Raw genomic sequence first — 13,454 nt, forward strand, 5'->3', positions numbered from 1 at the left:
ATGTTAAGGAAACTCTTATCTCAGTCATGCATAAATATGCAGTGATATGGCAGAAGACACCAGAGCAGATGCAGAGAGCCATTTTGTGAATGGATTGGATTATTTAATAACATTACCTTACTGTGGAGGAAGGATTGTAAAAAATGCCTTTGAGACAGTTTCTTAGCTTTTTAATTGTTGTTTCTTTCTAGTGGTCTTTGTAAGAGTGTAGAAGCATTCCTTCTTTGATAATGTTAAATTTGTAAGTTTCAGGTGACATGTGAAACCTTTTTTAAGATTTTTCTCAAAAGTTTTGAAAAGCTATTAGCCAGGATCATGGTGTAATAAGACATAACGTTTTTCCTTTAAAAATTTTAAGTGCGTGTGTAGAGTTAAGAAGCTGTTGTACATTTATGATTTAATAAAATAATTCTAAAGGAAAAAAAAATAAATCCGCTCCTTTGAGGAGACATGGATGTCTTAGCAGCATTAATCAGACAGTCTCTTCTGTCGTCTCTGTTGACACTTGGGGTTTCAGTGACTATATGTACTGCTTTACTGTTTAAAGTCTGAGAGAGAGAGAGAGATCCTCAAGTCCATTACTCAGACTTCTGGGTTTTAGTGCACAATGACAGTGTCAAGTGTCACAGGCACTGGCTTACTGAGCAGTCACTTCCTATACAGGGAGGCCATTGAGAAGCCCCCTGTCCAGATCTTGGCACCTTTAATCTATTTGATAAGCATGGCTACTAAAGTCTCTTCCCAGAAACTCTGTGATAGTTGAACGGGATACACAATCTTCTCAAGCCACGAGTCTTAAGCTATTTCCTAAGGTTTGTTCTAGAAACACGGGAGGAAAAATATTGAATTTATTAATTTTTTTTACTTGCACCCATTGTTTGTTTTAAATCAGCATACAGATTAATGCATTTCATTATGACATTTTTTTTTATAATACTTTGTTTTTGCTTTCTTGAGACAGGGTTTCTCTGTGTGACTGTGGCTTTCCTGGAACTCACTCTGTAGACCAGGCTGCCTGCTTCTGCCTCCTAAATGCTGGTATTAAAGGCATGTGTCACCAGTGTTTGGCCCCCACATTGGTCTTATGAGTCTGTTCTCATGCTCTCCTTGTAATTGTTAGGTCTCAAAGACACCAGGGACAAATGACTAATTGAGGATCCATTTTGACCTTCCGAAGCAGATGCTGGCCTGAGAGCTCTCTCTCAGCATCACAAATACTTGTTACAGAGACCTGACTCCTCAGCCTTTCTTAGCCTGCCTAGAATCTCTCCAGCTCCCAGCTTCTCTCCCCTTCCCTTCCCTCAGCTTCTCTGATTCCTATATAATCTCAGCCATTTTAGCTACTCAGTCTCTCGGTCTTCTTTCGTAATCTTGGTCTCTTGGTCGTCAGCTCCACTCTTCTCCCTCTTTCTTTCCCTTCTCTCTTCTCTTCATAGTGGACTCTGTCACCCTATCCCCTCCCTCCCCCACCTACCACCTGCCCCCCCTCCCGTCCACCACCTACTCTCTGCCCACCCGCCACGGTCCAGTGGAGACCCTATCCTTCCGGATGCTTCTGGCTGTTCTCTCCCTTATAGCCACACTAAACCTTCCCCTCAACCCACACCTAGGAACACTCACACAGTCAGACCCTCGTATTTTCGCTGGGTCGTTTTGGCTCTGTTGTATAATTTGAGGCCATGTGTAATTATACTTGTAGCATTGTTCCTTCTGCAAGCATCGCTTTAGCTATTGTGAGGGTCTTTTGTGTTTTTATATGAATTTTAGGTTGTGTGTGCCTGGAAGAATGTCATTGGAATTTTGACAAGAATGGTAATGAATTTTTGATACTATTCCATGTAGATTTTAGATTAACATAGCACTTAGAATCTGTAAAACATTTTTCATTACTGTTTAAAAAAGGAGAAGAATTATAAATATCTTCAAAAACCAAGAAACTATAAAAATGTCAGTGGTTTGAATGAATGAAGTTTAAAAGGTTTTCATGGAAATGAAAAGCTCAGGAAACTGGGACGAGAAACAAATGAACAAAACAAAGGGTGAAGAAGCAAAATAAGAATGAAAATTTCAGAATGTGACAGTAAAAAAGATGGAGGCCAGAAGATACAGAGGATAATGCTGGTGGGAATTCCAGTAAGAAACAGAAATCATTTGGCAGAAGCAATATTTCAGAACTTACTTAGACATCGATCCAAGAAGAAAGAGTTTTAGTTAGGGTTTTACTACTGTGAACAGACACCATGACCAAGGCAACTCTTATAAGGACAACATTTAATTGGGGCAGACTTACAGGCTCAGAGGTTCAGTCCATTATCATCCAGGTGGGAGCATGGCAGCATCCAGGCAGGCATGGTACAGGAGAAACTGAGAGTTCTATGTCTTCATCTAAAGGCCCCTAGGAGAAGACTGCCTCCCTCATAGTTAGGGATAGTGTCTGAAAGCTCATACCCACAGTGACACACTTCCTCCAACAAGCCCACATTTCCAAATAGTGCCACTCCCTGGGCCAAGCATATTCATACTACCCCAAAGAGAATAAGGGGTCCCATGATCGTGCAGGAAAAACAAAAAGCAAAAACCTTAGATACATCGTTGTGTAATTGTGGAAAACTGAAGATGAAGATAAAACTCTCCTGATTAGCCAGATAAGAAAGGAAGAAAGGGCTGGTGAGATGGCTCAGCAGGTAAGAGCACCCGACTGCTCTTCCAAAGGTCCTGAGTTCAAATCCCAGCAACCACATGGTGGCTCACAACCATCCGTAACAAGATCTGACTCCCTCTTCTGGTGTGTCTGGAGACAGCTACAGTGTACTTACATGTAATAAATAAACAAATCTTAAAAAAAAAAGAAAGGAAGAAAAATGACGGCTTTCAGTCGTGCAGTACTCAGGACAGCAGATCTTCAGCAGTAAGTAGGAAAACTACTATGTCTCCTCTTGAGTAAAAATCTCTCTTTCAAAATAAGGGCTAGAGCCAGTAAAATAGATCAGGTGGGAAAATACTTGCTATGTAAGCCTGACAACCTGTGCTTGATCCCAGGATTCTATGGTGTAAGGAGAGAACCAGCTCCTACACTAGATCTTAACCAGTTCCTGAAAGTTACCCTCTGACCTCAGGTGTGCCTCAGTGTTTTGCACTTCTCTTCATTCCACCCTACAGGGAAGCTCATTAGGCCCGAAAGTTCTAAAAGGAGGCTCCTTGAGAGTCAGGAACTAAACGACTCCCAAGTCTCAGGAAGTTCCTGGAACCGACCAGAACATACACCAAGAAGACTCTTCTTTCTTCAAGATTATACAGCAGTAAAGACTGCTGAGAGACTCTCCAAATTGAGCTGCCTGGAAGGGTACAAACTCATTGAGGTGCCCAGAAGAAGGACTAGGATTAGTTGAGCTGTCCGGAAGACATATGCCCAATCTGTCCAGCTGGCCCCAGGCTATGCAACGAGCTCAGCTTTTGTGAGTTGTTATCTATATTGGGATGGACTTTCAGTTCAGTTACCTTGGAGTAATCATGCTCTTTCAAGTAATCCCCTACCCATTTTCCTGTGAGTAACCCAATACATTCGTTGTTTCACCATGCTGGAACTTCAGTAGTATTCTTTCTTTGGATTGTTATTTATTCTCTATTTGGGGTGAGTAGATGTTTGTTCATGTCTCTCCAGAGTGTCATACAACACATGGCACCTGGATGCACACACATGCTTGAGCACACACACACACACACACACACACACACACTTGTAGATCAGTAGAAATCATTACCTTCATCATTTACAAAACATCCTAAATGAAATGCTAAAGGACATACTTCAGGCAGAATGGGACGCTATGTGAAATAGTTGAGCTTCCCTCTTTAATAATGTGGATGTCAAGCTTTCTAGGCACCCTGTGTTGAAGAGGTTCTTCTCCCCCTCCCCCCTTAGTGTAAGTGTTTGACACCTTTGTCAAGGAATAAATAGATGACTTTAGCTGGTGGGTTTCCCCCCTAGATCTTAGATCTGCTTCATTGGTCTAGCAATTGTTTTGTCTTTGTTATTATGTCTCTGCAGTATAATTTGAGGTCATAACATTTCCAGAATTGTTCCTCCATCATATCTTGTTTACTGGTATTATCTCCAGAGGTCCTAAAGCAATGGGTTGACATCTCTGAAACCAGGAGCCAAAAAAATTCCTCTTCCTATGACTTGGAAGTTGTTTTCCTTGGCTATTTTGTCCCAGCCTTAGAAAGCTAACTAGTACAGACCACATTTGTGCAGACTGTCCTTACAGGGACGAGAACTTTAAGCTTTACTGTTTTTTTTCTCGTAGAAGTGAAGATTTAGACAGACATAAGTAGGGTTGAAACATGTGAGAGTGACATCCCAGAAAAAATTGTCCAAGAGCCCCTGTGGTCCCTGGAGGAACCCTGGCTTCCTGTCCCCGTGTTCTCCAGGACCTGGTGTTCAGAGCTTGCTTTGTGTCTTCGAGTCCCCCATGCATGCCTAAGACATTCTAATACCAATGTCTTCCCAGCTGTTTTCTAGCTAGATAGCTCAGTTACTTCTAGTTTGCTTGAAATGAAAGAAACTTAACTCATGGCAAATTCTATTCCAGCCCACACCATGAGCACCTTCACTCTCTTGCATGAAAATCCAAATATTTGGTATGGAATCTGAATTATCTCCTTAGCAGCAACTTTGCTTGATGTTCAACCAGAGAAGAAGGAGAGATTCTGAATCTCAGACCCCATGCAGGCCTGCAGTAGATCTGGCACTCGGACCAGTGGACTGTACAGCACAAAACCTTCCTTGAAGCAAAGGGTGGAGAAACCTGCTGCCCTCATCCTGCTTCCAGAGAGACTTAAAGGAGTCAACTGTAAAGGGAGAACCTTGTAGGCTAGCCACACCAGTGCCTGGGATATTATTAATATGGACAAAGCCAGAGAGAATCTTGCGACACTCAGTAGTGAGTGCCTGGTGATTTGAGGGTGTGGGAAGCAGCCTACCATTCCAGGGGGAACAAATTACCTTCATAACTTATGTCTGCCCTGCAGAGCCCAAGTGTTACAAAAGCCTGGTTCTGTGTGCACCCCCACCCCCACCACCCCCGTGTGTGTGTGTGAGATGGCACAAGCTTGCCATCTTCCTATAGCATGCCTTGGGAAAATGCCCGTTTTTCTTTCATTAACAAAATCAAAGTCCAGCATAATAGGGGGATATTGGTTTATGAAAATCTCCTCTGAGGAGCTCTGGCTCAGGTGTGGGAGGACGTTTTGACGTTGCAAGAGAGTTGTCCTTTCTGGGATGTATAATTGCTCTCTGAATCCACTCTGTCCTTTGGCCAACAGATCCCCCACCCCCACCCCCCGCAGTTATTTTTTAACCGAGAACATGCGTTTCCAGTCGACAAAGTCTGTGTTCAGCTCCTTTGGTGCAAACTGAAGCATGTCCGTGAGAGGATGCTGTGACACGGGCTGGTGGCTGCCCCCTGAACCAAGAAGGCAAGGCAGGGGTGGGGGGTGGAGTACACCAGAGAGTTCAGCAGGCAAACAGTCCAAGTTCTCTGAGTGCCCTTTTCCTCAGATCGGTGCTCCAGGCAGAAAGCCCCAGGGTGGCTGGAGCCCAGAGAGCAGAAACCCTCCTCCATCAGCCGTTTCTTTCGGCCCGGAATGTTCTGATAAGTCCTGTAGCGGAATGCGAGCACTCAATCAAAGCTGCCCAGGGACGGCCTTTCTCGGGTGGAGGGCACAGGCAGGCACGCTGTCTGGGAACATCAAAAACAAGGATGACACCGAACTAAGGAGAGAATGTGCCGACAGTGCCTTCTCCTAGCTACCTCTGACCTGCAACTGTAGACATTCTTTCCTGGTCTGGCTCCACCTTTGAGAATGTCCCCTGGGAACGGACCGCGCGGCTTACTTAACAGCTCTGTTTAGCAAGGCATGGGAAGGCCTGGGCAGTTGCAACCTTACCAGCCTTCCTTCAGAGACTCTGGGTTCCCGTCCTTCCCTCCCGGTCTCCCCTCTTCAGCGCTCCTGCTGACTGATTTCTAACCCTTTCGTGGCCTGTGGATTCCTCCCAAAAGCAGACAGAGAATGAAGGGGAGGAGAAATGCCACCCAAATATTCAGGTCTCCAAACTCCTCCCACAGAAATCTGAAATTTTGCCTCAGAATCTTTTTTCTTGGATCATGAACAGATCCCCACCTCCACCCCTACCCCGTCCTCCACCCCTAGTGTTTCCTCATAATGTTGTGTAAGTGTCCTTGGGGGAGGGAAGTGATTCAAGCGACTTTATTTATTCTCCCCTATTTAAAAATTTTTTTTCCTGAAGCCGGTCTTATTATGTATCCCTGGCTGGCCCAGGACTCGCTATATAGACCAGGCTACCTCAAACTCAAAAAGATCTGCCTGCTTCTGCTTCTGCCTCCTAAGTGCTGGGTTAATTAAAAGCATGTGTCACCGGCCTTGAAGGGAGCAGAGAAAACCCTGACAGAGTGAAGTCCAGAGTGCATGTGTGCCGTTGACATGAGCATAGTCGTGTCAAGAATCCCAGAGCTCCAGTGTCACAGAGAACTTGGTAAAGCCATCTCTCTGGGGTGAGACTCAGAGGCATGACAAAGCCATCATCTGGTCCAAGTGAGGATGTTGGTAGTGTGTATAGAAAATGTCCACCATAGCTTTCTCTCCCCTGATATCCAAAGCCTGAAGATGGTTCCCTTACAGAGGCGGTACCCTCTAAGATTAGCTTGAATCTTGATCCATCTAATTGATCAGCTGTGTACCACAAACCCTGCCTCCTTGTTTATCTGTATTTAATAACCCTGCCTCTCTATTCAACTCTATGATAAACACGCTTCCAGTTTCCAGGGTACTGTGATTTCTCCAGCAGAGGGCACCAGAGCGCCTGGAATAGGAGTTACATAGAGCGCCTGTCAAGGGGATGCTGGAAGTCAAACCTGGGTCCTCTTTGAAAACACCTGGGTGTTTTTTAGAGCTCAGCTTTCTGCTGACTGCTTTGGACTTTCTTCACCTCACCCTTGAGAGTATAGTGTAACTTTAATTTTTTCAAACTTTTTTTTTTTTTTTCAAGACAGGGTTTCTCTGTGTAGCTCTGACTGTCCTGGAACTCACTTTGTAGACAAGGCTGGCCTCGAACTCAGAAATCCTCTTGCCTCTGCCTCCCAAGTGCTGGGATTAAAGGCATGTGCTACCATGCCCTGAGCCATCTCTCCAACTCTATGCTCTGACTTTTTTCTAAAATCATTTATTTTTTTTAAAAAGAATCTGGAGTGTAAAGGCTTTCATTCTTGAGAGACAGTCATTATTTAAAACTGGGAAATGGAGTCCCCTCTGGGGATCTTTATAACTTAAAGAGAAGGAGCTAGAGAAGGCAGAGTGACTCAGCAGGGAAGCTGCTTGCCTTCAAAACCTAGAAAACTGAGTCTAAAGCTAGACCCTGCATAGGGTCGAAGGAAAGAACTGATACCATAGAATTAACCTCTGACTTTCACAGGCTGTGACATGTGAGGTCTCTGTCCCCCCACATCATGTGCAAGCACTCACATTCACAACAATGAACAAAGAAATGGGGTACACATAGAAAACAAATACCTAAAGAGTTAGAGGCACAATGGAACACACACACACACACACACACACATATATACACATACACATATACACCACACACACATATACACACATGCACATATATACCACACACAGACACACACATATACACCACAAACACATATGTATATCACACATAGACACATACATACATATTATATACATATACACCAGACACAAACAAATATATACACATATACACTACACACAGACACACACACATATATATGTACCACACATAGACACATACACATACATACACACATATACACCACACACACATATACATCACACACACATATACATACATATACATATACACCATACACAGACACACACATACACATATATGCACCACACACACACATACCCACCATACACAGACACACAAACATATATGCACATACACATATATACCACACACATGCACTTATATACCACATACACGTACACACATATACACACAAATACACCACACAGAGACACACATACATACACACATATACATCACACACAGACACACACGCACAGACACACATATACTCCACACACACATATACACCACACACACATACACACACATATACACCACACACAGACACACACACAATTTTAATTTCTAGCAGCATTTAGTTTTTAAACTATGCAATGCATTTTTTAAAAAATTAAGACATTTTAAAATTGCCTCGAGCTTCAGGATGCCCTGCTTGGAGCTGAGCAGGTGTTTTTAGAGCTCAGCTTTCTGCTGACTGCTTTGGACTTTCTTCACCTCACCCTTGAGAGTATAGTGTAACTTTAATTTTTTCAAACTTTTTTTTTTTTTCAAGACAGGGTTTCTCTGTGTAGCTCTGACTGTCCTGGAACTCACTTTGTAGACAAGGCTGGCCTCGAACTCAGAAATCCGCTTGCCTCTGCCTCCCAAGTGCTGGGACTAAAGGCATGTGCTACCATGCCCAGCTTTCAAACCTTACTTTTAATTATGGTTCTCAAACACTCTAACCTCCCTCTTAGCCCACCACCCACCAGAGATAGTGGATAGGATAAGAAAGGATAGGATATGGGGAGTGGATCTGTTTAGAAAGGTTCCTTGGAGCAACTCCCATCTGTGTTGTCTGGAAATCGGCAGTTCAGTTCACAGGTCAGCAGGCAGCGGCAGCTTGATCCACTCACCGACAGTTCAGGATGCACCAGCAGTCCAGTTCAGAAGAGTTGGGTTGGCAAACAGGAGTCAGCAGCGGTGGCGCGACCTAGCAGAGCCATCCAGGCCTCAGCCTCTGCTTGAGTCAACAGGAGGGACCCGGAGGACACCAGGAGAAGTTCTCAGCTGTGCCTCTCTCAGGGAAGTGAACACAAGACCCACAAGCATTGCACAGCTAGCTGTACAGCAAGCCAAGCTCTGTCCCCGTCACTCCATCTGAGCCCTATTTATACCCTCCAAACATCATGTGTCACCCATGTGCCTCGCTTCAGCACGTGCATCCAATCAGTACAGGGAGTCCGGACAAATGCAGCTCAACTACACAGTGCCAGGCAGACCAATACATGCGTGTTGTCAGCAAAGAATCCTTCACCTCTCGTCCTCTCACATGTACATTTTAGCAGAATATCCTCTCTCAACTGTCTGCTTCAGTGAAACATTCCTTCACGAGTCTGCCTTAGTTTTTCACCTGTGCCCACTTCAGGAAAACACTCCTTCACGTGTTTGTCCCAGCAAAACACCACCCGACACAACTGACTCTCCAAAGAACCCTAAGGCTTCCACTCCAGTACAGGGAATGCTTGCCAGGGTTTTTCCAAAAAGTAAGACTGAGAAACCTCCCCTGTCCAGATGTGGCGTGAAAGAGAGCAAGCCTTGGGTGAATCCGTAGGACTCAGCCGCAGATGGTTATAGGAGTAGGGTTCTTTACCCGCCAATCCCAAAGACACATGTGCGCCCTTTACCTCCCGTGGTGTGAGTGTGGGTGTGGGTGGGAAGGGGTTAATACTGTCCACGAAACCACCCAACACAAAGGCCAGCCCTGCCCCAATTCCTGAGTACACTTCGGGGGCTCTGCCTGCCAGGTAGAAGCTGATGTGGTTTGTTTAATGTTCAGAGGACCAGGTCACTGTCCCCACTTCGGGTGCCTGGAGCCCCACACGCAGATCCAGTGCCTGGAAGGAAAACACGTGGTGATGTGGTGTAGGCAGGCACAGGCATTGCAGAATGTGTAAACTGAAAACAAGGTGGCATGGGGTGGGTTTGGGTTCCATCCCTAGCACCAGCAAAACCAAAAAAAATTACAAATGAGATACCTTAAAGCATCAAGGCCTCCCGGACAGGGTCAGTACTCAAGATTAAAGTAAAAAAACGTACTATTTATTACTGTGATAATCGTGAACATTTGGTGTGGTCAGAAAAAATGGGTAGGCAGTATAGTAATTTTGTGTGTGTGTATGTGTTCTCTTACCATATTTTACTTTTTTTAATCAATTAAGGGTAGCTTAATACATGGACTGTTGGATCAGAAACAAGTCTCTGGATTCCCGAGCTTTCTGTTTTGTAATCTGAGATTTAAAGAAAGCAGCCAGAGAGAGACTTGTTGGCTTTCAGGGACTCCCACAGCTGCTTGGCTGTGACCACTGTAGTCCTTCAAGACTGTACAACTGACCACACCGTACATACAGCCGCTTCTCACACACTGGGCCTTAGGTGGTTTCTCACTTTTCATATTACTTGGTACCAAACAGCATCTTTGTCTGAGCGGTCCTTGCCTTGGGCCTGAGAGATGGCTCAGCAGATAAAGGCAACTGCCAGCAAGCCTGGGCTCACTCTTCGGGACTCCCGTGGTGAATGAAGAGAACCACACCTGCAGATTGTCCTCTGACCCTGGTGTGGAGTGTGCGGACATGCATGAGCAAACACACAGGTGTGCACACACATGCATGCACACGCACACTAAATAAAATATAACAAAAGCCTTTGCATGTATTTAAGGCTTCTTTTTCTTTTTGGTTTTTTTGAGACAGGGTTTCTCTGTGTAGCCCTGGCTGTCCTAGAACTCACTCTGTAGACCAGGCTGGCCTCGAACTCAGAAATCCACCTGCCTCTGCCTTTCAAATGCTGAGATTGAAAGCATGTGTCACCACTGCCTGGTGAAAATTACACCTTTAATTGCTTATTTTTAATATGAGGGAAGAATAGTAATAGAATAGTAATATGGTGGTTTGGGTAGGTTTGGCCCCCAAAGATTCATATGTATGAATGCTTGTATTCTTGTATCAGGGAATAGCTCTATTAGGAGGTGTGGCCATGTTGGAGGAACTGTGTCACTGTGGAGGTGGGCTTTGGGATCTCATATATATAAGCTCAAGCTACACCCAGTGAGGAATTCAAATCTCCACCTGGTTGCCTGAGGAAGACAGTTTCCTCCTGGCTGCCTTCAGATCAAGAGGTAGACCCCTAGGCTCCTCCAGCACCTTGTCTGTCTGCATGCTACCATGCTTCCTGCCATGATGATAATGGACTAAACCTCCAAAACTGTATGTAATCCAGCCCCAGTGAAATATTTCCCTTTGTAAGAGTTGCCTTGGTCACAGTGTTTCTTCACAGCAACAGAAACCCTAACTAAGAGAGGTTATAGATTACAGCCACATAGAAGAAACTGTGTTAAAGAAACCAGGAGAGCAGTGAGTGCAGGCTCCCATTCAGGCTGACTCCAGGAGCTGGCAGAGTGGTCTCTGGTGTGTTCTCAGCTGTTCTTCTTCTGCGCATTGGTGCAGAGGAACAGGGAAACCTGTTAGGGGACAGAAAATATTGCATGACTTGAATCTGCATGTTGGAAATACATATAAAACTGCCCCAAATTAGTTCATTTTACTGTTTGTATTTTTTTGAATATACACATATGAATAATATTTCTTCCATAAACTTACTTTTATAATTTGCATGATGTGCTTTTTAGCTTTAACTGTCACCTTGATACAATTTAGAAACACCTGGGAACACAGTCTTTTTAAAAAACAAACAAACTTATTTTATGTATGTGAGTACACTGCTGCTCTTTTCAGAAACACTAGAAGAAGGAATTGGATCCCATTACAGATGGTTGTGAGCCACCATGTGGTTGCTGGGAAGTGAACTCAGGACCTCTGGAAGAGCAGTTAGTGCTCTTAACTGCTGAGTCATCTCTCCAGTCCTGGGAAGAGAGTTAATGAGGAATTATCTATATTAGGTTTTGCTGTGGGCGTGAAGGATTCTTTTGACTGTTTATTGATGTAGGTAGACCACCCAATGTGGGCAGTACCATTCCCTAGGCCAGAGATCCTGACCAGTGTAAGAGAAGAGGGGGAAGCTAGAGGAGAGCAAGCAAGCAAGCATCCATGCACTTATCCTTTCTCTGATCTTAACTGTGGATGCTATGCTTTAAGCTCCTGACTTGACTTGTCTTCAGTAGTGGACTGGAACCTGGAATCATAAGACAAATCCTTTCTTCCCTAAGTTGCTTTTTGATAGGGTGAATTATCAAAGCGACAGACATGAAACAAATACATGAGGCATCCTAGAGGCAAAACTATGAAGGTACAACAGTAGCCTGAGAGCTGAAGAGAGGAGTAATCCCATCACAGAATTTGGGGAGGAAGCAACAAGATTCCTTCAGCACACCCCCTCCCACTCTCATAAGAAGCTGAGAAAATGAGGATTTGCTCTCGGAGTGGCTTGAATGAGAATGGCCCACATAAGCTCATACATTGAATGCTTGATCCCCAGTTGGTGGAACTGTTTGGGAGGGATTAGGAGGTGGGGCCTTGTTGGAGGAAATATGCTACTCTGGGTAGGTGCTGAGGTTTCGTTGTTTTTTTGTTTTTTCGAGACAGGGTTTCTCTGTAGCCCTGGCTGTCCTGGAACTCACTTTGTAGATCACGCTGGCCTCGAACTCAGAAATCCGCCTGCTTCTGCCTCCCAAGTGCTGGAATTAAAGGCATGAGCCACCACGCCTGGCGGTGCTGAGATTTCAAAGACCCATGGCATTCCCAGTAAGCTGTCTGCTTGGTGCTTGTGGATCAGATCTAAGCTCTCAGCTACTGTTTCAGCAACATGCCTGCCTGCCTGCCTGCCACCTACCTCCCTGTCATGATGGTCACGGACTGTCTGGAATGGGTAAGCTCCTGAATTACGTGTGTCCTTTTTGTAAGTTTCCTTGGCCATGTTGTTTTGTCAGAGCAATAGAAAATGAGCTAAGACAGAAGAGAACACAGTTGGTGGGGGTGGGGTTCAGGAGGCTTGAAATGGAAAATATGAGCTCTACGGGGTTTCAGTGCTCACAGGCAGGCCACAGGCCATAGTGCAAGACCTGGAGTTAAAGTCAAGGTCAAGGAGATGGAAATGGCTGGGGAACGTGGAGCGAAGCTGCCTGGCTGACATGCATCACAGTCCAGAGTGCCTATGGTAGGTTATAGACGGGTCTTCAAAGGGGCCTGCGGAAAGACAGGAAAGACATGGACACACCTTCAGAGCATAAATAAATAATAAATAATAAATGCCAGGATGATAGTCCCGTCTTCAAAGATTCTCCACTGGAAAAGGACCCATTTTTCTGTATCTAGGCAAAGAAAGCCATTTAAATACACTAGGAAAAAATATTAAGATTAAAAAAAAAAAAACACTCTGTGTGTGTGTGTGTCTGCCTGTCTGACTGACTCTGGTTGGTTTGTGCATTTAAGTGCAGTGCCCAGAGAGGCCAGAAGATGGTGTTGTATCTTCTGGAACTGGAGTTTATAGACAGTTGTGAGTTGCCTGACATGGGAACTGATCTCAGGTCCTTTGGTCCTTTGCAAGAACTCTTTTTTTTTTTTTTTTTTTTTTTTTT

General features: G+C 44.6%; 1 long non-coding RNA gene and 1 other non-coding gene across 2 annotated transcripts; both read right to left on the reverse strand.

Annotated features, from left to right (window-relative positions):
* Positions 1–634: 634 nt before the first annotated feature.
* Positions 635–771, reverse strand: LOC115031798. The gene has a single exon (XR_003837460.1). It is a non-coding gene; the product is annotated as a small nucleolar RNA SNORA29 (small nucleolar RNA).
* A 4,412-nt stretch (positions 772–5,183) lies between these two features.
* On the reverse strand, positions 5,184–6,070 carry LOC110300692. The gene is made up of 2 exons (XR_002378598.2): positions 5,950–6,070; positions 5,184–5,741 (listed from the first exon to the last, which is right to left on the reverse strand). It is a non-coding gene; the product is annotated as an uncharacterized LOC110300692 (long non-coding RNA).
* Positions 6,071–13,454: the final 7,384 nt, after the last annotated feature.

This window comes from Mus caroli, chromosome 8 (assembly GCF_900094665.2).
Source record: "Mus caroli chromosome 8, CAROLI_EIJ_v1.1, whole genome shotgun sequence".
NCBI classification, from domain to species: Eukaryota; Metazoa; Chordata; class Mammalia; order Rodentia; family Muridae; genus Mus; species Mus caroli.